Source organism: Mustelus asterias, chromosome 21 (assembly GCF_964213995.1).
Source record: "Mustelus asterias chromosome 21, sMusAst1.hap1.1, whole genome shotgun sequence".
NCBI classification, from domain to species: Eukaryota; Metazoa; Chordata; class Chondrichthyes; order Carcharhiniformes; family Triakidae; genus Mustelus; species Mustelus asterias.
Window position 1 is genome coordinate 17,788,799 of NC_135821.1, and position 24,225 is coordinate 17,813,023.

Consider the following 24,225-nt stretch of genomic DNA (forward strand, 5'->3'; position numbering starts at 1 on the left):
TACCTCAGGGATCTGTTTTGGGGCCACTGCTGTTTGTAATATTTATTAATGATCTGGATGAGGGTATAGTTGGGTGGATTAGCAAATTTGCTGATGACACCAAAGTCGGTGGTGTGGTAGACAGTGAGGAAGGGTGTCGTAGTTTGCAGGAAGACTTAGACAGGTTGCAAAGTTGGGCCGAGAGGTGGCGGATGGAGTTTAATGCGGAGAAGTGTGAGGTAATTCACTTTGGTAGGAATAACAGATGTGTTGAGTATAGGGCTAACGGGAGGACTTTGAATAGTGTGGAGGAGCAGAGGGATCTAGGTGTATGTGTGCATAGATCCCTGAAAGTTGGGAATCAAGTAGATAAGGTTGTTAAGAAGGCATATGGTGTCTTGGCGTTTATTGGTAGGGGGATTGAATTTAGGAGTCGTAGCGTTATGTTGCAACTGTACACAACTCTGGTGCGGCCGCACTTGGAGTACTGTGTGCAGTTCTGGTCCCCACATTACAGGAAGGATGTGGAGGCTTTGGAGAGGGTGCAGAGGAGGTTTACCAGGATGTTGCCTGGTATGGAGGGGAGATCCTATGAGGAGAGGCTGAGGGATTTGGGATTGTTTTCGCTGGAAAGGCGGCGGCTAAGAGGGGATCTTATTGAAACATATAAGATGATTAGAGGTTTAGATAGGGTGGATAGTGATAGCCTTTTTCCTCTGATGGAGAAATCCAGCACGAGGGGGCATGGCTTTAAATTGAGGGGGGGTAGTTATAGAACCGATGTCAGGGGTAGGTTCTTTACCCAGAGGGTGGTGAGGGATTGGAATGCCCTGCCAGCATCAGTAGTAAATGCGCCTAGTTTGGGGGCGTTTAAGAGATCCGTAGACAGGTTCATGGACGAAAAGAAATTGGTTTAGGTTGGAGGGTCACAGTTTTTTTTTTACTGGTCGGTGCAACATCGTGGGCCGAAGGGTCTGTTCTGCGCTGTAATGTTCTATGTTCTATGTTCTATGAATCAATGAGAACTTTCCACATTGAAGGGAATGGGAATAAATAAACACTGAAGGGGAAATTTGCAAGCTGGAAGCTTTGTGAGGGATTGTGGGTTTGAGCCCCATCTGGGGGCAAAATGTTCTCACTCTGGCTCCTCATAACTCCTCAATTCAAATTAACCACAACTCCAATTTGCTCTCTTTAAAAATCCCCATGTCTGCAGATGCATCAATCTTTATCCTGATACACAACTTACCATCGGCCCATTCTTCCTTTCCAGTCTGATAGAATCATAGAATCATCGAATCATACAGTGTAGAAGAGGCCATTCGGCCCATCGTGTCTGCACTGACAAAACTACACGACATTTACACTAACCCCACTTTCCAGCTCTTAGCCAATAGCCTTGAAAGTTCTGACATTTCAAGTCCTCATCCAGCTCCTTGTTAAAGGTTGTGAGGTTTCCGGTCTCCACTGCCCTCCCAGGCAGCGCATTCCAGATTCCCACCACCCTCTGGGTGAAAAAACCTTCCTTCAAATCCCCCCAAAATCTCCTGCCCCTCGCCTTAAAGCTCCGCCCCCTCATTATTGACCCTTCAACTAAGTGGGGGGGGGGGGGCAGCTGCTTCCTATCCATCCTGTCCACACCCCTCATAATCTTATAAACCTCCATCAGCTCCCCCCCCTCAGCCTTTGCTGTAGAGAGAACCCCAGCCTATCCAGCCTCTCTTCATAGCTCAAATGCTCCGTCCCAGGCAACATCCTGGTGAATCTCCTCTGTACTCTCCCCAGTGCTATCACATCCTTCCTATAGTGAGGCGACCAGAGCTGCACACAGTACTCTAGCTGTGGGCTACACCAATGTTTTGGACAGCTCCATCATAACATTCCTGCTCTTATAATCTATGTAAGAAGTTTAACAACACCAGGTTAAAGTCCAACAGGTTTATTTGGTAGCAAAAGCCACACAAGCTTTCGAGGCTCTGAGCCCCTTCTTCAGGTGAGTGGGAATTCTGTTCACAAACAGAACTTATAAAGACACAAACTCAATTTACATGAATAATGGTTGGAATGCGAATACTTACAACTAATCCAGTCTTTAAGAAACAAAACAATGGGAGTGGAGAGAGCATCAAGACAGGCTAAAAAGATGTGTATTGTCTCCAGACAAGACAGCCAGTGAAACTCTGCAGGTCCACGCAACTGTGGGAGTTACAAATAGTGTGACATAAACCCAATATCCCGGTTGAGGCCGTCCTCGTGTGTGCGGAACTTGGCTATCAGTTTCTGCTCAGCGACTCTGCGCTGTCGTATGTCGCGAAGGCCGCCTTGGAGAACGCTTACCCGAATATCAGAGGCCGAATGCCCGTGACCGCTGAAGTGCTCCCCAACAGGAAGAGAACAGTCTTGCCTGGTGATTGTCGAGCGGTGTTCATTCATCCGTTGTCGCAGCGTCTGCATAGTTTCCCCAATGTACCATGCCTCGGGACATCCTTTCTTGCAGCGTATCAGGTAGACAACGTTGGCCGAGTTGCAAGAGTATGTACCGTGTACCTGGTGGATGGTGTTCTCACGTGAGATGATGGCATCTGTGTCGATGATCCGGCACGTCTTGCAGAGGTTGCTGTGGCAGGGTTGTGTGGTGTCTTGGTCACTGTTCTCCTGAAGGCTGGGTAGTTCCCACCCAGCCCACAATCCCACCCTTATAATCTATGCCACAACTGATAGAGGCAGGTGTCCAATATGCCTTCTTAACTACCCTATTAACCTGTCCTGCTGCCTTCAGGGATCTGTGGACAAGCACCCCAAGATCCATCTGTTCCTCTGAGCTTCCTAGTGTCCTGCCATTCATTGCGTGCTCCCTTGTCTTCTTACTCCTTCCAAAGTGCATCATCTCACACTTTTTTCAGGGTTAAATTCCATCTGCCACTGATGTGCCCATTTGACCGTTCCGTCTCTATCTTCCTGCAACACAAGACCTTCTTCTTCATTATTAGCACCCCTGTCAATCATAGAATCCCACAGTGCAGAAAGAGGCCATTTGGTCCATCAAGTCTGCACCGACCACAATCCCACCCAGGCCCTATTCCCGTAACCCCGCATACTTACTCTGCTAACCCCTGACGCTAAAGGGCAATTTAGCATGGCCAATTGACCTAGTCTGCACATCTGTGGGAGAAAACCGGAGCCCCCGGAAGAAACCCACATAGACACGGGAGAGCCAGAATCGAACCCAGCTCCCTGACACTGTGAGGCAGCAGTGCGAACCACTGTGCCACCGTGCTGCCCATTCGTTAGGTACGACCTCCCCCTGACGAAGCCATGCTGACTATCCCTGATCAAACCTTGCCTTTCCAAGTGGAGAGAGATGCTCTCCTTCTGAATTTTCTCCAATAGTTTCCCATTGCTGATGTCAGACTTGCTGGTCGGGAATTCCCTGGTTTATCTCTGCCACCCTTCTTGAAAAGTAGAACCGCACTGCCACAAAAGTGGTACCTTGACCTGAAGGGTTTGCCTTGCTGAGTGTGATTTAAATGATCTACTGTCAGGTTGGGGAGAATGGGAATGAAATCAATTTCTTACCCATCCAATCGTTTATATTTTTAGAATGCGTGTGAGTTGAAGGAAAGGGACAGCAATCCTAAAATACACACCACCCCAGGTGGGATTCGAACCCACAATTCCTGGCGTCTGAGGCCAGTGCCTTATCCATTAGGCCACTGGCGTAAGAGTGGTGCAATGTTCCATTGAAGACCAATTGACAGACTTGAAACACCTCACCTTTGGTGAGTTTCAAAGTTCTGATCATGAATGGAAACGATTTTCACCGTCATATCTGTCATCGCTTGCAACATCCTGGAGCCAGCTACAACAACAACCTGCAGTTAGCTAGCCCGTTGTACGGGCAGCAGGGTGGCACAGTGGTTAACACTGTTGCCTCAGTGCCAGAGACCCGGGTTCAATTCCGGCCTTGGGTCACTGTCTGTGTGGAGTTTGTACATTCTCCCCGTGTCTGCATGGGTTTCCTCCGGGTGCTCCGGTTTCCTCCCTCACTCCAAAGCTGTGCGGGTTAGGATGATTGGCCGTGTTAAATTGCCAGGGGGACTCGCACGGTAAATATGTGGGGTTACAGGTGGGATTGTTGTCGGTGCTGGCCCAATGGGCTGAAAGGCCTCCTTCTGCACTGTAGGGATTCTATGATTAAGGGAACGTAGTAAAGACTGGAATTAATATTCGGTAAACTAAAGGCTGACAAGTCCCCGGGAGCTGATGGTTTGCACCACAGGATCGTAAAGGAGTTATCTACGGAGAGTGTGGATGCATTGGTCGTCATTATCCAAATATCCTTGGATTCCGGAACCGTGCCAATGGATTGGAAAGCTGCCAATGTGGCACCCTTATTCAAAAAGGGAAGGAGAAAAATGCAGGAAACTACAGTCTAACTTCAGTGATTGGAAAAATATTCCAATCGATTAATCAGGAGAGAATGGCGATGCAATTGGAAGGTCAAAATCTGATCAGGCAGAGTCAGCACGGTTTCATGAAGGGGAAATCATGTCTGACAAATTTACTCGGGTTCTTTGAGGAGGTCTCGGCCGGGGTAGATAGAGGAGAACCAGTCGATGTTGTATATTTGGATTTTCAAAAGGTATTTGATAAGGTGCCACAGTAAAGCTGTCTACACAAGGTAGGAGATCACGGTGTTGGAGGTAATATTCTGACATGGGTAGAGACAGGAAGCAGCGAGTGGTGATAAGAGGGTCTGGCTCAGGTCGGTGGGTGCTAATCAGAGGAGTGCCACAGGGATTACGTTGATATGACGGCTTTGATTGAAGCTTGCTCACCGAGGATGCCACCTTCTTCCTGAATGAAGCTTCTCCTCCTGGCTTTACCGTCCATTGCATCTGCTGCTGGAAACACCATGGTGTCAATCACTAAGTGGCCATCACCCCCACAAACCCACACTCCCTGGCTTAGGAGGCCAGAGCCCTACCATTAGGCCCCTGGGGTTCATCACACACTGATACCTCCCTGAGGACGCTATCAGCTGGTACTCTCCTTGGCTAAATCTGGCTACTATTCATCCTGGAACGCAATGATAACCACCTCTACTCCACAAAAAAATCATCTCCTTAAATCCTCTCTCCCTCAGCCCTCACCACTTGTGACTCTCTCCATTAAGCCCTTGGTCACTAAGATTGAGAGATTGAGACCACATCCATTCAGCTGCCTATGTGGCTTCCATCCTTCCGCCTCTCTGACTAGAAGAGATTTCCTTGGAGATTTCCTGCTGTCCCACTCCTGAATTTGTCTATTTTGTCGAGTTTCTCTCCAATCTCCGCTCGTGCCCTCTTGTTCATGGGAACGGAATCTAATTCCCTCAACCCTACAGCCAACACACTGGTGAGGCACCAACACCCCGTCCTGCTCCCCATGTCAGCTAATCTGGTCAATGGTTTGTGTTCCCTGAACACTCTCTCCCTCTCTGTCAAATCCGCTGTTACCGACCCTCCCTCCCCCACATCATTCACGATGCGCACCTTGAGAAACATGAGGCATTTCAGAGATGTCAAGTCGCCATCGATGGCCTACTTTCAATTGCTCCTTGATTAACCCATGGGACAAGGTGGCCCCAGTGGCCTAATGGATAAGGCACTGGCCTCCTAAGCCAGGGATTGTGGGTTCAAGTCCCATCTGGGGTGATGTGTTTTTTTAAACAGTCTCCCTCTCTCTGGCTCATCATAACCCTGTGTCAGCTTTATCTCAATTCAAATTCACTTCAGCTCCAATCTGCCCTCTTTCAAATCCCCGTGGCTGCAGTGAGATGATGGAAGCACATTCAATAAGAAGTCACTTCAGGCAATTCGATAAACACGTGAAGGGAAAAGTTGCACGCTGGAGGGGAATTTGAAAGGGAATGGTTGAGAAATTCAGTGCCTGTTTTGAGGTGATTTTCAAAGCCTTTGTCAATGAAGGTGGTCAGGGCAAGGGCCTGGTCGTCTGTGCTTCACCCTCGCTGAAAGGCAGTTTGTTCAGCTTTCAGGAATTTCTCCACCTCTGGCTCTATCCGCTGTGAGATGAGACACTCCAAGACCTTCCAGCACACAGAGAGCAGAGATATTGCTCGGAAGCTCGCAGGTATGTTTGGGTCTTTGCCTGGTTCTGGGAGGGCGATGACTTTGGACAAACACCAGGGTTCAGGCAGCCTTCCCTTGCAGGTAACCCTTGTGAGGATTTCAGCCAACCAGCAGTGGGCATGTGAGCCAAAGTGTTTGAGGGAATACAGGTACAGAATTCCCTAAAAGTGACGTCACAGGTGGATAGGGTCGTAAAGAGTGCCTTTGGTACATTGGCCTTTATAAATCGGAGTATCGAGTATAAAAGTTGGAGTGTTATGGTAAGGTTATATAAGGCATTGGTGAGGCCGAATTTGGAGTATTGTGTACAGTTTTGGTCACCTAGTTACAGGAAGGATGTAAATAAGATTGAAAGAGTGCAGAGAAGGTTCACAAGGATGTTGCCGGGACTTGAGAAGCTGAGTTACAGAGAGAGATTGAATAGGTTGGGACTTTATTCCCTGGAGCGTAGAAGATTGAGGGGAGATTTGATAGAGGTGTATAAGATTTTGATGGGTATAGATAGAGTGAATGCAAGCAGGCTTTTTCCGCTGAGGCTAGGGGAGAAAGAAACCAGAGGGCATGGGTTAAGGGTGAAAGGAGAAAAGTTTAAAGGGAATATTAGGGGGGGCTTCTTCACGCAGAGAGTGGTGGGAGTGTGGAATGAGCTGCCGGATAAAGTGGTAAATGCGGGGTCACTTTTAACATTTAAGAAAAACTTGGACGGGTTCATGGATGAGAGGGGTGTGGAGGGATATGGTCCAAGTGCAGGTCAGTGGGACTAGGCATAAAATGGTTCGGCACAGACAAGAAGGGCCAAAAGGCCTGTTTCTGAGCTGTAATTTTCTATGGTTCTATGGTTCTAACTCGGGAAGAATGTTGTCAGACTGGCTGCAGGGCCGGGTTTGATTTTTTGTAGCGTGTTGTCCAACTCCTGGACAGATGAGTAAGGATATAAAACTTGAAGCCATGAGGGCTGCAGAGCCGTGTCTATGTGCTCTGCTAAAAGCAAAAGTGAAACTAAACAACATTACGTGACACAGTTCCTTCTTTGTTACATCATACCAGTGCAGCCCAGTGGCCTAATGGATAAGGCACTGGCCTCCTAAGCCAGGGATTGTGGGTTCGAGTCCCATCTGGGGTGATGTGTATTTTTAAAACATTATCTCTCTGCCTCACAACTCTCAATTCCATCTCAACCAATCAATGAAAATTAATGTGAGTTTGAATCTATCTCTGCTCTCTTTCGAGATTCCCCAATGCCTGGCAGCGAGCTGATGGAAGCAGAATCAATGAGAACTTTCCACATTGAAGGGAATGGGAATAAATAAACACTGAAGGGGAAATTTACAAGGTGGAAGAAAGAAGGGAATGAGAGTGAAGATAATTAATGAATAGATTGGATGGCCCCAACGTCAAAGAACCAGCACAGGCACAAGGGGCTGAATGGTCTGTACAATTCTGGGCAAATTAATTCCTCTGAACTGTCAGCAGTTTCTCTCACCTCAGCAACCCCTCCCCTGTTATTTTAACCCCCTTCCCAGATACAGAAATGTTTGCTACACATTTGACATGGACCCATTTGCTCTTCCCAATCTGGTAACCTTTATCTAAAAGATTGTCTGTGCAGATTTATGATGTGGAGTTGCAGGCGTTGGACTGGGGTGGGCAGAATAAGTAATCTCACAACACCAGGTTAATGCCCAACAGGTTTATTTGGTAGCACGAGCTTTCGGAGCGCTGCCCCTTCATCAGGTGAGTACCTGTTGGACTTTAACCTGGTGTTATGAGATACGTACTGTGCAGAGTTCGGGTTGGATGGATTTATCTGCTGTCCTGTTGGGGGAGAATGATGGGATGGGGGTGAAATCAATTCATAACTCACCCAATAATTTTCATTTTTAAGATGTGCGTGAGGTGGAAGAAAGAGGAAATGGTTCTGAAAGGTAAAAGTCTCTCTTGCTGTGCAATGAACTTAAATCACAGCATGGCAGCTAAAACCTCCAGATTTCACACACTGAATCACAGCCCCAGTGGCCTAATGGATAAGGCACTGGCCTCCTAAGCCAGGGATTGTGGGTTTGAGTCCCATCTGGGGTGTTGCTAATTTTACAATCTTCTCACTCTGCCTCATCATAACCCCTCCATTCAATCTCAAGATCTCAATTCAAATCCACTTCAGCTCCAATCTGCTCCCTTTAAAAATCCCCACGGCTGCAGTGAGATGCTGGAAGCACATTCAATTCCAACATTCAGCCAATCGGATAAACACTGGGACATAACATTGGGGAAGGTAAAGAGGAAACAGCAAAGGAATGTGATCAACCCGACTCCCAAAGAGCCAGGACAGGCACAATGGGCTGAATGGCCTCATTCTGCAGTGTAAGGTTCTCGGCAAGTTCATGTATCTGAAATGTTCCCTGTTTCTCTCACCTCTGCAGCCTCTCCTGTTACTTTTATCCCCAACCCCCAGATGCATAAATCTTTATCCTGATAAACAACTTACCATCGACCCATTCTTTCTTTCCAGTCTGGCAGAGTCATAGAATCATCGAATCACACAGTCTAGAAGAGGCCCTTCAGCCCATCGTGTCTGCACTGACAAAATTACACTACATCTACACTAATCACACTGATATTAGTTACACTTACCAGAGTACGGCATAGATCTCTGGTCTCCGCGTTACAAGAAGGGAGCGATCACACGGGAGTGGGTACGAAGGGGATTGATGAGGGCGTTGCCTGGAATGGATTATTTTAGCGCTGAAGGATGATTCAATAGGCTGGAGGATTCTGTTTGCGCTAAATGGAGATTATGAAATAATCCAAAGATTTCTCAAATAGCACAAGTTATTCATGAACATTTGTTATGATATTTCAGCTTCTACCTTTAACTCCTGTGTCTCTCCAAACCTGTATTTCACTCTCTGTGGAATGATTAAAAGTGAAGGATAATCGTACCGTTCTGATTATTTTCTGTTTTGCTGTCTATGGGAATTGTCCAATGTGATTGACTGATTAGACTGTGTGGTGACATCATCATTCCTGGACAGTGGTGATTGTGTTGAGGTGTGACTGTTCTTAGGCGGGGCTAGTTCCTTATGTTGCCTCAGTAGCCTAATGGATAAGGCACTGGTCTCCAAAACCAGTGATTATGGTTTTGAGTCCCATCTGGGGTGATGTATATTTTTAAAACATTCTCTCTCTGCCTCACAACTCTCAATTCCATCTCAACCAATCAATGAAAATTAATTGGAGTTTGAATCTATCTCTGCTCTCTTTCGAGATTCCCCAATGCCTGGCAGTGGGTGATGGAAGCAGAATCAATGAGAACTTTCCACATTGAAGGGAATGGGAATAAATAAACATTGAAGGGGGAATTTGCAAGCTGGAAGAAAGAAGGAAATGAGTGAGGGGATAATTAATTAATTTGATTGGATGGCCCCAACATCAGAAAAACCAGCACAGGCACAAGGGGCCGAATGGTCTGTAAGATTCTGGGCAAATTCATTCCTCTGAAATGTCACCAGTTTCTCTCACCTCAGCAACCCCTCCCCTGTTATTTTAACCCCCTTCCCAGATACAGAAATGTTTGTCACACAACTTGGCATGGACACAATCCCCTTCGTACCCTTCTTGTAATGCGGAGACTAGAAATCTATGTCGTACTCTGGTAAGTGTGATTAATATCAGTGTGATTAGTGTAAATGTATTGTAGTTTTGTCAGTGCAGACACAAGGGGATGAAAAGCCTCTTCTAGACTGTATGATTCGATGATTCTATGACTCTACCAGACTGGAGGAAAAGAAGGGGTCGGTAACCTTTACCTGAAACGTTGTTTGTGCAGATTTATGATGTGGATTTGCTGGCGTTGGACTGGGTTGGGCACAATAAGTAATCACACAACACCAGGTTAATGCCCAACAGGTTTCTTTGGTAGCACAAGCTTTCGGAGCGCTGCCCCTTCATCAGGTGTGTACCTGTTGGCCTTTAACCTGGTGTTGTGAGACTACTTACTGTGCAGAGTTATGGTTGGATTGATTTATCTGCTGTCCTGTTGGGGGAGAATGATGGGATGGGGGTGAAATCAATTCATTACTCACCCAATAATTTGCATTTTTAAGATGTGCGTGAGGTGTAAGAAAGAGGAAATGGTTCTGAAAGGTAAAAGACTCTCTTGCTGTGCAATGAACTTAAATCACAGCATGGCAGCTAAAACATTCAAATTTCCCACACTCATTCGCAGCCCTAGTGGCCTAATGGATAAGGCATTGGCCTCCTAAGCCAGGGATTGTGGGTTTGAGTCCCATCTGGGGTGTTGCTAATTTTAAAATCTTCTCACTCTGCCTCATCAAAACCCCTCCATTCAATCTCAAGATCTCAATTCAAATCCACTTCAGCTCCAATCTGCTCCCTTTAAAAATCCCCATGGCTGCAGTGAGATGCTGGAAGCACATTCAATTCCAACATTCAGCCAATCGGATAAACACTGGAACATAACATTGGGGAAGGTAAAGAGGAAACAGCAAAGGAATGTGATCAACCTTACTCTCAAAGACCCAGGACAGGCACAATGGGCTGAATGGCCTCATTCTGCAGTATAAGATTCTCGGCAAGTTCATGTATCTGAAATGTTCCCTGTTTCTCTCAGCTCTGCAGCCTCTCCTGTTATTTTTATCCCCAACCCCCAGATGCGTAAATCTTTATCCTGATAAACAACTTACCATCGACCCATTCTTTCTTTCCAGTCTGGCAGAGTCATAGAATCATCGAATCACACAGTCTAGAAGAGGCCCTTCAGCCCATCGTGTCTGCACTGACAAAACTACACTACATCTACACTAATCACACTGATATTAGTTACACTTACCAGAGTATGGCATAGATCTCTGGTTTCCGCATTACAAGAAGGGAGTGATCACACGGGAGTGGGTACGAAGGGGATTGATGAGGGTGTTGCCTGGAATGGATTATTTTAGCGTTGAAGGATGATTCAATAGGCTGGAGGATTCTCTTTGAGCTAAATGGAGATTATGAAATAATCCAAAGATTTCTCAAACAGCACAAGTTATTCATGAACATTTCTTGTGATATTTCAGCTTCTACCTTTAACTCCTGTGTCTCTCCAAACCTGTATTTCACTCTCTCTGGAATGATTAAAAGTGAAGGATAATCGGACCGTTCTGATTATTTTCTGGCTTGCTGTCTATGGGAATTGTCCAATGTGATTGGCTGATTAGCCTGTGTGATGACATCATCATTCCTGGACAGTGGTGATTGTGTTGAGGTGTGACTGTTCTTAGGTGGGGCTAGTTCCTTATGTTGCCCCAATGGATAAGGCACTGGTCTCCAATACCAGTGATTATGGTTTTGAGTCCCATCTGGGGTGGTGTGTATTTTTAAAACATTCTCTCTCTGCCTCACAACTCTCAATTCCATCTCAACCAATCAATGAAAATTAATTGGAGTTTGAATCTATCTCCGCTCTCTTTCGAAATTCCCCAATGCCTGGCAGCGAGCTGATGGGAGCAGAATCAATGAGAACTTTCCACATTGAAGGGAATGGGAATAAATAAACACTGAAGGGGATATTTGCAAGCTGGAAGAAAGAAGGGAATGAGTGAGGGGATAATTACTTAATTTGATTGGATGACCCCAACATCAAAAAAACCCAGCACAGGCACAAGGGGCCGAATGGTCTGTAAGATTCTGGGCAAATTCATTCCTCTGAAATGTCACCAGTTTCTCTCACCTCAGCAACCCCTCCTCTGTTATTTTAACCCCCTTCCCAGAAACATAATTGTTTGATACACAACTTGGCATGGACCCATTTGCTCTTCCCAATCTGGTAACCTTTATCTAAAAGATTGTTTGTGCAGATTTATGATGTGGAGTTGCCGGCGTTGGACTGGGGTGGGCACAATAAATAATCTCACAACACCAGGTTAATGCCCAACAGGTTTATTTGGTAGCACGAGCTTTCGGAGCGCTGCCCCTTCATCAGGTGAGTACCTGTTGGACATTAACCTGGTGTTGTGAGACTACTTACTGTGCAGAGTTAGGGTTGGATGGATTTATCTGCTGTCCTGTTGGGGGAGAATGATGGGATGGGGGTGAAATCAATTCATAACTCACCCAATAATTTGCATTTTTAAGATGCGCGTGAGGTGTAAGAAAGAGGAAATGGTTCTGAAAGGTAAAAGTCTCTCTTGCTGTGCAATGAACTCAAATCACAGCATGGCAGCTAAAACATTCAAATTTCCCACACTCAATCACAGCCCCAGTGGCCTAATGGATAAGGCACTGGCCTCCTAAGCAAGGGATTGTGGGTTTGAGTCCCATCTGGGGTGTTGCTAATTTTAAAATCTTCTCACTCTGCCTCATCAAAACCCCTCCATTCAATCTCAAGATCTCAATTCAAATCCACTTCAGCTCCAATCTGCTCCCTTTAAAAATCCCCACGGCTGCAGTGAGATGCTGGAAGCACATTCAATTCCAACATTCAGCCAATCGGATAAACACTGGAACATAACATTGGGGAAGGTAAAGAGGAAACAGCAAAGGAATGTGATCAACCTTACTCTCAAAGAGCCAGGACAGGCACAATGGGCTGAATGGCCTCATTCTGCAGTATAAGGTTCTCGGCAAGTTCATGTATCTGAAATGTTCCCTGTTTCTCTCACCTCTGCAGCCTCTCCTGTTATTTTTATCCCCAACCCCCAGATAAATCTTTATCCTGATAAACAACTTACCATCGACCCATTCTTTCTTTCCAGTCTGGCAGAGTCATAGAATCATCGAATCACACAGTCTAGAAGAGGCCCTTCAGCCCATCGTGTCTGCACTGACAAAACTACACTACGTCTACACTAATCACACTGATATTGGTTACACTTACCAGAGTACAACATAGACTTTTACTCTCCACATTACAAGAAGGGAGTGATCACACGGGAGAGGGTACGAAGGGGATTGATGAGGATGTTGCCTGGAATGGATTATTTTAGCGTTGAAGGATGATTCAATAGGCTGGAGGATTCTCTTTGAGCTAAATGGAGATTATGAAATAATCCAAAGATTTCTCAAACAGCACAAGTTATTCATGAACATTTCTTATGATATTTCAGCTTCTATCTTTAACTCCTGTGTCTCTCCAAACCTGTATTTCACTCTCTGTGGAATGATTAAAAGTGAAGGATAATCGGGCCGTTCTGATTATTTCCTGCTTTGCTGTCTATGGGAATTCTCCAATTTGATTGGCTGATTAGCCTTTGTGGTGACATCATCAATCCTGTACAGTGGTGATTGCGTGAATTGTTCTGAGATGGGATCAGCTCTCTGTGCAGCCCCAGTGGCCTAATGGATAAAGCACTGGCCTCCTCAGGTCTGGGAATTTGGGTCAAGTTTCCTCAGGGGCGGTGTATTTTTAAACGCTCTCTCTCTGGCTCATCATAACCATTAACAACCATAATCATTTTCTCCATTCAGATTCACTTCAGCTCCAACCTGCCAACTTTAAAATTCTCGTGGCTGCAGTGAGATGTTGGAAGCAAATTCAATAAGAACTCACTTCAGGCGATTCTTATGGCTTTCAGCCATACAAAAGTTGACACAGTGGCCAACTGGTTAGCCCCGCTGCCTCACAGCGCCAGGGACCCAAGTTTGATGCGGTCCTGAAGTGACTGTCTGTATGGAGTTTGCACACTCTCCCCATGTCGACACGGGTTTCTTCTGAGTGTTCTGGCTTCATCCCACAGTCCAAAGATGGGTAGTTTGATGAATTAGCCATGCTAAATTGCCCCTTAGTGTCCCAAGGTGTGTAGGTTAGGTGGATTGGCCATGCTAAATTGTCCCTTAGTCTCAGGGGGATTAGCAGGGTAAATACGTGGGGTTATGGCCTGGGTGGGTTTGCTGTCGGTGCAGGCTCGATGGGCCGAATAGCCTCCTTCTGCACTGTTGGGATTCTATGATTCTGTGAGCTTTCCATTGGTGTGATTACCATGCCAGCAGCATGTTGGCAGAATCTGTCTTGTCAGGATAACAAGGACAGATGTGGTCAATTCTAGAGGTGCATGTAGTGCAGCCCCAGTGGCCTAATGGATAAGGCACTGGCCTCCTAAGCCAGGGATTGTGGGTTCGAGTCCCATCTGGGGTGATGTGTGTTTTTAAAACATTCTCTCTCTGCCTCACAACTCTCAATTCCATCTCAACCAATCAATGAAAATTAATATGAGTTTGAATCTATCTCTGCTCTCTTTCGAGATTCCCCAATGCCTGGCAGTGAGCTGATGGGAGCAGAATCAATGAGAACTTTCCACATTGAAGGGAATGGGAATAAATAAACACTGAAGGGAAAATTTGCAAGCTGGAAGAAAGAAGGGAATGAGTGAGAGGATGATTAATTAATTGATTGGATGACCCCAACATCAAAGAGCCAGCACAAACAAAAGGGACCGAATGGTCTGTAAGACCCATTTGCTCTTCCCAATCTGGTAACCTTTACCTGAAAGGTTGGCTGTGCAGAGTTAGGGTTGGATTGATTTATCTGCTGTCCTGTTGGGGGAGAATGATGGGATGGGGGTGAAATCAATTCATAACTCACCCAATAATTTGCATTTTTAAGATGTGCGTGAGGTGGAAGAAAGAGGAAATGGTTCTGAAAGGTAAAAGTCTCTCTTGCTGTGCAATGAATCTCAAATCACAGCATGGCAGCTAAAACCTCCAGATTTCACACACTGAATCACAGCCCCAGTGGCCTAATGGATAAGGCACTGGCCTCCTAAGCCAGGGATTGTGGGTTCAAGTCCCATCTGGGGTGTTGTTAATTTTTAAATCTCACTCTGCCTCATCATAACCCCTCCATTCAATCTCAAGATCTCAATTCAAATCCACTTCAGCTCCAATCTGCTCCCTTTAAAAATCCCCACGGCTGCAGTGAGATGCTGGAAGCACATTCAATTCCAACATTCAGCCAATCGGATAAACACTGGAACATAACATTGGGGAAGGTAAAGAGGAAACAGCAAAGGAATGCGATCAGCCCGACTCCCAAAGAGCCAGGACAGGCACAATGGGCTGAATGGCCTCATTCTGCATTGTAAGGTTCTCGGCAAGTTCATGTATCTGAAATGTTCCCTGTATCTCTCACCTCTGCAGCCTCTCCTGTTATTTTTATCCCCAACCCCCAGATGCATAAATCTTTATCCTGATAAACAACTTACCATCGACCCATTCTTTCTTTCCAGTCTGGCAGAGTCAGAGAATCATCGAATCACACGGTCTAGAGGAGGCCCTTCAGCCCATCGTGTCTGCACTGACAAAACTACACTACGTCTACACTAATCGCACTGATATTAGTTACACTTACCAGAGCACGGCATAGATCTCTGGTCTCCGCGTTACAAGAAGGGAGTGATCACACGGGAGGGGGTACGAAGGGGATTTACGAGGATGGAAGCACATTCAATAAGAACTCACTTCAGGCAATTCGATAAACACGTGAAGGGAAAAGTTGCACGCTGGAGGGGAATTTGAAAGGGAATGGTTGAGAAAGTCAGTGCCTGTTTTGAGGTGATTTTCAAAGCCTTTGTCAATGAAGGTGGTCAGGGCAAGGGCCTGGTCGTCTGTGCTTCACCCTCGCTGAAAGGCCGTTTGTTCAGCTTTCAGGAATTTCTCCACCTCTGGCTCTATCCGCTGTGAGATGAGACACTCCAAGACCTTCCAGCACACAGTGAGCAGAGATATTGCTCGGTAGCTCGCAGGTATGTTTGGGTCTTTGCCTGGTTCTGGGAGGGCGATGACTTTGGACAAACACCAGGGTTCAGGCAGCCTTCCCTTGCAGGTCACCCTTGTGAGGATTTCAGCCAATCAGCAGCGGGCACGTGGGCCAAAGTGTTTGAGGAACTCGGGAAGAATGTTGTCAGAGCGGCTGCAGGGCCGGGTTTGATTTTTTGTAGCGTGTTGTCCAACTCCTGGACAGGTGAGTAAGGATATAAAACTTGAAGCCATGAGGGCTGCAGAGCCGTGTCTGTGTGCTCTGCTAAAAGCAAAAGTGAAACTAAACAGCATTGCGTGACACACTTCCTTTCTCATGATGTCATGCTGCAATCCCTTAAAGGTACATTATAACACCAACCACTTTGCTCCTGTTTGTCATTCAGCAGCAAAAGCAATTACTGAGCCCACGGCCAACAGAACGGAGCCACGTGTGTGTCCCACAGCAAAAGGGCGTGAGAATGTAGTCAAAGGGAAGGTCGATGACCCTGGACATGACTCTGTGCTCTCTTTCAGATGTAGCAAACAGCCACCTGTGACAGTGATCATCAGCTGCTCAGACGTAGATGCTCTCGGACATACAAAGTGTGACACGGTGGCAAAGAGGTTAGCCCCGCTGCCTCACAGCGCCAGGGACCCAAGTTTGTCCTGGCCTGAGTTGACCGTCTGTATGGAGTTTGCACTCTCTCCCCATGTCTGCACGAGTTTCTTCCGAGTGCTCTGGTTTCATCCCACAGTCCAAAGATGCGTAGTTTAATGAATTAGCCATGCTAAATTGCCCCTTAGTGTCCAAAGATGTGCAGGTTGGGTGGAATGGCCACGCTAAATTGCCCCTTAGTGTCAGGGGGTTTAGCAGGGTAAATATGTAGGGTTATGGAGATGGGACCTGGGTGGGATTGCTGTCTGTGCAGGCTCTATAAGCCGAATAACCTCCTTGTGCACTGTTGGGATTCCATTATTCTGTGAGCTTTCCATTGGTGTGATTACCATGCCAGCACCACGTTGGCAGAATCTGTCTTGTCAAGATAACAAAGGCAGAAATGGTCAATTAAAGACAAGCTCCATATGAAGCCCCAGTGGCCTAATGGATAAGGCACTGGCCTCCTAAGCCAGGGATTGTGGGTTCGAATCCCATCTGGGGTGATGTGTATTTTTAAAACATACTCTCTCTGCCTCACAACTCTCAATTCCATCTCATTCAATCAATGAAAATTAATGTGAGTTTGAATCTATCTCTGCTCTCTTTAGGGATTCCCCAATGCCTGGCAGCGAGCTGATGGAAGCAGAATCATAGAACATAGAACAGTACAGCACAGAACAGGCCCTTCGGCCCACGATGTTGTGCCGAGCTTTATCTGAAACCAAGATCAAGCTATCCCACTCCCTATCATCCTGGTGTGCTCCATGTGCCTATCCAAGAACCGCGTAAATGTTCCTAAAGTGTCTGACTCCACTATCACTGCAGGCAGTCCACTCCACATCCCAACCACTCTGTGCGTAAAGAACCTACCTCTGATATCCTTCCTATATCTCCCACCATGAACCCTATAGTTATGCCCCCTTGTAATAGCTCCATCCATCCGAGGAAATAGTCTTTGAACGTTCACTCTATCTATCCCCTTCACCATTTTATAAACCTCTATTAAGTCTCCCCTCAGCCTCCTCCGCTCCAGAGAGAACAGCCCTAGCTCCCTCAACCTTTCCTCATAAGTCCTACCCTCCAAACCAGGCAGCATCCTGGTAAATCTCCTCTGCACTCTCTCCAATGCTTCCACATCCTTCTTATAGTGAGGTGACCAGAACTGCACACATTATTCCAAATGTGGTCTCACCAAGATCCTGTACAGTTGCAGCATAACCCCATGGCTCTTAAACTCCAACCCCCTGTTAATAAAAGCTAACACACTACAGGCCTTCTTCACAGCTCTATCCACTTGAGTGGCAACCTTTAGAGATCTGTGGATATGGACCCCAAGATCTCTCTGTTCCTCCACAGTCTTCAGAACCCTACCTTTGACCCTGTAATCCACATTTAAATTAGACCTACCAAAATGAATCACCTCACATTTATCAGGGTTAAACTCCATTTGCCATTTTTCAGCCCAGCTTTGCATCCTATCTATGTCTCTTTGCAGCCTACAACAGCCCTCCACCTCATCCACTACTCCACCAATCTTGGTGTCATCAGCAAATTTACTGATCCACCCTTCAGCCCTCTCCTCTAAGTCATTAATAAAAATCACAAAGAGCAGAGGACCAAGCACTGATCCCTGCGGCACTCCGCTAGCAACCTGCCTCCAGTCTGAAAATTTTCGATCCACCACCACCCTCTGTCTTCGATCAGGTAGCCAGTTACCTATCCAATCGGCCAACTTTCCCTCTATCCCACACCTCCTTACTTTCATCATAAGCCAACCATGGGGGACCTTATCAAACGCCTTACTAAATTCCATGTATATGACATCAACTGCCCTACCTTCATCAACACACTTAGTTACCTCCTCAAAAAATTCTATCAAATTTGTGAGGCACGACTTGCCCTTCACGAATCCGTGCTGACTATCCCGGATTAATCCACATCTTTCTAAATGGTCGTAAATCCCATCCCTAAGGACCTTTTCCATCAATTTACCAACCACCGAAGTAAGACTAACCAGTCTATAATTACCAGGGTCATTTCTATTCCCTTTCTTAAACAGAGGAACAACATTCGCCACTCTCCAGTCCTCTGGCACCATCCCCATGGACAGTGAGGACCCAAAGATCAAAGCCAAAGGCTCTGCAATCTCATCCCTTGCCTCCCAAAGAATCCTATGATATATTTCATCAGGCCCAGGGGACTTATCGACCTTCAGTTTATTCAAAACTGCCAGTACATCCTCCCTCCGAACATCTATTTCCTCCAGCCTATTAGCCTGTAACACCTTCTCTTCCTCAAAAACATGGCCCCTCTCCTTGGTGAACACTGAAGAAAAGTATTCATTCATCACCTCGCCTATCTCTACTGACTCCATACACAAGTTCCCACTACTGTCCTTGACCGGCCCTAACCTCACCCTGGTCATTCTTTTATTCCTCACATAAGAGTAAAAAGCCTTGGGGTTTTCCTTTATCCGACCCACCAAGGACTTCTCATGTCCCCTCCTAGCTCTCCTAAGCCCCTTTTTCAGCTCATTCCTTGCTAACTTGTAACCCTCAATCGAGCCATCTGAACCTTGTTTCCTCATCCCTACATAAGCTTCCCTCTTCCTTTTCACAAGACATTTCACCTCTTTCGTGAACCATGGTTCCCTCACTCGGCCATTTCCTCCCTGCCTGACAGGGACATACCTATCAAGGACACCCAGTATTTGTTCCTTGAAAAAGTTCCACTTTTCATTAGTGCCTTTCCCTGACAGTTTCTGTTCCCATCTTATGCCCCCTAATTCTTGCCTAATCGCATCATAATTACCTCTCCCCCAATTGTAAACCTTGCCCTGCCGTACAGCCCTATCCCTCTCCATTGCAATAACAAAAGATACCGAATTGTGGTCACTATCTCCAAAGTGCTCTCCCACAACAAATCTAACACTTGGCCCGGTTCATTTCCCAGTACCAAATCCAATGTGGCCTCACCTCTTGTCGGCCTATCCACATATTGTGTCAGGAAACCCTCCTGCACACACTGCACAAAAACTGCCCCATCCGAACGATTTGACCTACAAAGGTTCCAATCAATATTTGGAAAGTTAAAGTCCCCCATGACAACTACCCTGTGACCACCACACATATCCATAATCTGCTTAGCAATTTCTTCCTCCACATCTCTATTACTATTTGGGGGCCTATAGTAAACTCCTAACAACGTGACCGCTCCTTTCCTATTTCTAACCTCAGCCCATATTACCTCAGTGTGCAGATCCCCCTCGAAGTGCCTTTCCGCAGCCGTTAAACCATCCTTGATTAACAATGCTACTCCTCCACCTCTTTTACCAGCTTCCCTGCACTTACTGAAACATCTGTACCCCGGAACGTCCAACAACCATTCCTGTCCTTGTTCTACCACGTCTCCGTAATGGCCACAACATCGTAGTCCCAAGTACCAATCCACGCCCCAAGTTCATCTACCTTGTTCCGGATGCTCCTTGCATTGAAGTAGACACACTTCAACCCACCTTCCTGTCTACCAGTACCCACCCTTGACCTTGATACCTTCCCCAATACCTCACCACCCTCAACACCGACTTCTGGACTACAACTCCTTTTTCCACTCCCCTGACAAATTAGTTTAAAGCCCCCTGAAGAGCTGTATCAAATTTCCCTCCCAGGATATTGGTGCCCCTCTGGTTCAGGTGCACCCCGTCCTGTTTGTACAGGTCCCACCTTCCCCAGAATGTGTTCCAATTATCCACGTATCTGAAACCCTCCCTCCTACACCATCCCTGCAACCACATGTTTAACTGCACTCTCTCCCTGTTCCTCAACTCGCTATCGCGTAGCACCGGTAACATACCAGAGATGACCACATGTTTTGTCTTGACTCTCAGCTTCCAGCCCAGCTCCAGAAATTCCTGTTTTAAATCCCTGTCCCTTCTCTTACCTATGTCGTTGGTACCAATGTGTACCATGACTTGTGACTGTTTCCCCTCCCCCTTAAGAATCCGGAAGACACGGTCCGAGACGTCATGGACCCTGGCATCCGGTAGGCAACATACCATCCTCGAGTCTCTTTTGCTGCCACAGAACCTCCTATCTATCCCTCTAACTAACGAGTCCCCAATAACTATTGGCCTCCCGCTCTCCCCCTTACCCTCCCGAGCCACAGAGACGGACACAGTGCTGGAGATCCTCTCACTGCGGCTCACCACTGTTATGTCGTCCCCCTCAACCGTATCCAAAGCGGAATACTTGTTGCTAAGGGGAACGACCACAGGGGATCCCTGCACTGACTGCTTCCTCCCAGCCCCTCTCACCGTCACCCATCTATTTTCATTCCTCGGAGTATCTGTGTCCCTAAAGCTTCTGTCTATGGCCACCTCTGCGTCCCTAATGATCCTAAGTTCATCCAACTCCAGCTCCAGTTCCCAAACACGGTTTTAGAGGAGCTGCAGATGGGTGCACTTCCCACAGGTGTAATCAGCAGGGACACTGACAGAGTCCCTCACCTCAAACATAGTGCAAGAGGAACATTTCACTGCCTGCACACCCATCCCCTCTAGATACCTTGCCAGAATCAATGAGAATTTTCCACATTGAAGGGAATGGGAATAAATAAACACTGGAGGGGAAATTTGCAAGCTGGAAGAAAGAAGGGAATGAGTGAGGGGATAATTAATTCATTGATTGGATGGCCCCAACATCAAAGAGCCAGCACAGACACAAGAGGCCGAATGGCCTGTAAGATTCTGGGCAAATTCATTCCTCTGAAATATCATCAGTTTCTCTCACCTCAGCAACCTCTCCCCTGTTATTTTAACCCCCTTCTTAGATACAGAAATGTTTGATACACAACTTGGCATGGACCCATTTGCTCTTCCCAATCTGGTAACCTTTACCTGAAAGTTTGGCTGTGCAGAGTTAGGGTTGGATTGATTTATCTGCTGTCCGTTTGGGGGAGAATGGTGGAATGGGGGTGAAACCAATTCATAACCAGCCAATAATTTCCATTTTTAAGATATGCCTGACATGGCTAATCCACCTAACTACACATCTTTGGACTTTGGGATGAAACCAGGGCACTCGGGAGAAACCCGTGTAGACATGGGGAGAGTGTGCAAACTCCACATAGACAGTCACCTCAGGCCAGGATCGCACTTGGCTCCCTGGCGCTGTGAGACAGCGGGGCTAGCCACTTTGCCACCATGTCTCCCTTTGTATGGCTGAAAGCCATAAGAATCGCCTGAAGTGAGTTCTTATTGAATGTGCTTCCACCATCTCACTGCAGCCACGGGGATTTTAAATTGGGCAGATTGGAGCTGAAGTGAATTTGAATTGAGAAAATGATTGTGATTATTAATGAGCCAGAGAGAGAGAGACTGTTTAATAATACACCACCCCTGAAGAAACTTGATCCAAATTCCCGAGCTTAAGAAGGTCAGTGCTTTATCCATTAGGTCACTGGGGCTGCACAGAGAGCTGATCCCATCTAAGAACAATTCACGCAATCATCACTGTCCAGGATTGATGATGTCACCACAAAGGCTAATCAGCCAATCACATTGGACAATTCCCATAGACAGCAAAGCAGGAAATATTCAGAATGGTCCGATTATCCTTCACTTTTAATCATTCCACAGAGAGTGAAATACAGGTTTGGAGAGACACAGGCGTTAAAGATAGAAGCTGAAATATCATAAGAAATGTTCATGAATAACTTGTGCTGTTTGAGAAATCTTTGGATTATTTCATAATCTCCATTTAGCACAAAGAGAATCCTCCAGCCTATTGAATCATCCTTCAACGCTAAAATAATCCATTCCAGGCAACGCCCTCATCAATCCTCTTCGTACCCACTCCCGTGTGATCACTCCCTTCTTGTAACGCGGAGACCAGAGATCTATGCCGTACTCTGGTAAGTGTAACTAATATCAGCGTGATTAGTGTAGATGTGGTGTAGTTTTGTCAGTGCAGACACGATGGGCTGAAGGGCCTCCTCTAGACTGTGTGATTCGATGATTCTCTGACTCCACCAGACAGGAAAAAAAGAATGGGTCGATTATTAGTTGTTTATTTATGCTGGGGGTTGGGGATAAAAATAACAGGAGAGGCTGCAGAGCTGAGAGAAACAAGGAACATTTCAGATGAACTTGCTGAGAACCTTACAATGCAGAATGAGGCCATTCAGCCCATTGTGCCTGTCCTGGCTCTTTGGGAGTCGGGTTGATCACATTCCTTTGCTGTTTCCTCTTTACCTTCCCCAATGTTATGTTCCAGTGTTTATCCGATTGGCTGAATGTTGGAATTGAATGTGCTTCCAGCATCTCACTGCAGCCGTGGGGATTTTTAACGGGAGCAGATTGGAGCTGAAGTGGATTTGAATTGAGATCTTGAGATTGAATGGAGGGGTTATGATGAGGCAGGGTGAGATTTAAAAATTAGCAACACCCCAGATGGGACTCGAACCCACAATCCCTGGCTTAGGAGGCCAGTGTCTTATCCATTAGGCCACTGGGGCTGTGATTCAGTGTGTGAAATCTGGAGGTTTTAGCTGCCGTGCTGTGATTTAAGTTCATTGCACAGCAAGAGAGACTTTTACCTTTCAGAACCATTTCCTCTTTCTTCCACCTCACGCACATCTTAAAAATGCAAATTATTGGGTGAGTTATGAATTGATTTCACCCCCATCCCATCATTCTCCCCCAACAGGACAGCAGATAAATCAATCCAACCCTAACTCTGCACAGCCAACCTTTCAGGTAAAGGTTGCCAGATTGGGAAGAGCAAATGGGTCCATGCCAAGTTGTGTATCAAACATTTCTGTATCTGGGAAGACGTTAAAATAACAGGGGAGAGGCAGCTGAGGTGAGAGAAACTGGTGACATTTCAGAGGAATGAATTTGCCCAGAACCTTACAGACCATTCGGCCCCTTGTTCCTGCGCTGGCTCTTTGAAGTTGGGGCCATGCCATCCATTAACTAATTACTCCCATTTTGATTCCCTTCTTTCTTCCAGCTTACAAATTTCCCCTCCAGTGTTTATTTATTCACATTCCCTTCAATGTGGAAAGTTCTCACTGATCCTGCTTCCATCAGCTCACTGCCAGGAATTGGGGAATCTCTAAAGAGAGCAGAGATAGACTCAAACTCACATTAATCGGCTAAGATGAAACTGAGAGTTGTGAGGGAGAGAGAGAATGTTTTAGAAATATACATCACCCCAGATGGGACTAGAACCCACAATCCCTGGCTTAGGAAGTCAGTGCCTTATCCATTAGGCCACTGGGGATTCACTGACATGTACTCACGAGGAAGGAAGTGTGTCACGCAATGCTGTTTAGTTTCACTTTTGCTTTTCGCAGAGCACACAGACACAGCTCTGCAGCCCTCATGGCTTCAAGTTTTATATCCTTACTCACCTGTCCAGGAGTTGGACAACACGCTACAAAAAATCAAACCCGGCCCTGCAGCCGTTCTGACAACATTCTTCCCGAGTTCCTCAAACACTTTGGCCCACGTACCCACTGTTGATTGGCTGAAATCCTCACAAGGGTGACCTGCAAGGGAAGGCTGCCTGAACCCTGGTGTTTGTCCAAAGTCATCGCCCTCCCAGAACCAGGCAAAGACCCAAACATACCTGCGAGCTACCGAGCAATATCTCTGCTCTCTGTGTGCTAGAAGGTCTTGGAGTGTCTCATCTCACAGCGGATAGAGCCAGAGGTGGAGAA

The 24,225-nt window shown here is 46.5% G+C and overlaps 9 non-coding genes across 9 annotated transcripts; 7 read left to right on the forward strand and 2 right to left on the reverse strand.

Moving 5' to 3' along the window:
• Positions 1-3,626: 3,626 nt before the first annotated feature.
• On the reverse strand, positions 3,627-3,699 carry trnal-cag (transfer RNA leucine (anticodon CAG)). The gene has a single exon. It is a non-coding gene; the product is annotated as a tRNA-Leu (tRNA).
• Positions 3,700-5,602: 1,903 nt separating this feature from the next.
• On the forward strand, positions 5,603-5,675 carry trnar-ccu (transfer RNA arginine (anticodon CCU)). The gene has a single exon. It is a non-coding gene; the product is annotated as a tRNA-Arg (tRNA).
• A 1,485-nt stretch (positions 5,676-7,160) lies between these two features.
• trnar-ccu (transfer RNA arginine (anticodon CCU)) lies at positions 7,161-7,233 on the forward strand. The gene has a single exon. It is a non-coding gene; the product is annotated as a tRNA-Arg (tRNA).
• Positions 7,234-8,116: 883 nt separating this feature from the next.
• On the forward strand, positions 8,117-8,189 carry trnar-ccu (transfer RNA arginine (anticodon CCU)). The gene has a single exon. It is a non-coding gene; the product is annotated as a tRNA-Arg (tRNA).
• Positions 8,190-10,334: 2,145 nt separating this feature from the next.
• Positions 10,335-10,407, forward strand: trnar-ccu (transfer RNA arginine (anticodon CCU)). Its single transcript has one exon. It is a non-coding gene; the product is annotated as a tRNA-Arg (tRNA).
• Positions 10,408-14,171: 3,764 nt separating this feature from the next.
• trnar-ccu (transfer RNA arginine (anticodon CCU)) lies at positions 14,172-14,244 on the forward strand. Its single transcript has one exon. It is a non-coding gene; the product is annotated as a tRNA-Arg (tRNA).
• A 590-nt stretch (positions 14,245-14,834) lies between these two features.
• trnar-ccu (transfer RNA arginine (anticodon CCU)) lies at positions 14,835-14,907 on the forward strand. Its single transcript has one exon. It is a non-coding gene; the product is annotated as a tRNA-Arg (tRNA).
• A 2,026-nt stretch (positions 14,908-16,933) lies between these two features.
• trnar-ccu (transfer RNA arginine (anticodon CCU)) lies at positions 16,934-17,006 on the forward strand. The gene has a single exon. It is a non-coding gene; the product is annotated as a tRNA-Arg (tRNA).
• A 5,937-nt stretch (positions 17,007-22,943) lies between these two features.
• On the reverse strand, positions 22,944-23,016 carry trnar-ccu (transfer RNA arginine (anticodon CCU)). Its single transcript has one exon. It is a non-coding gene; the product is annotated as a tRNA-Arg (tRNA).
• Between the last annotated feature and the right edge of the window lie 1,209 nt (positions 23,017-24,225).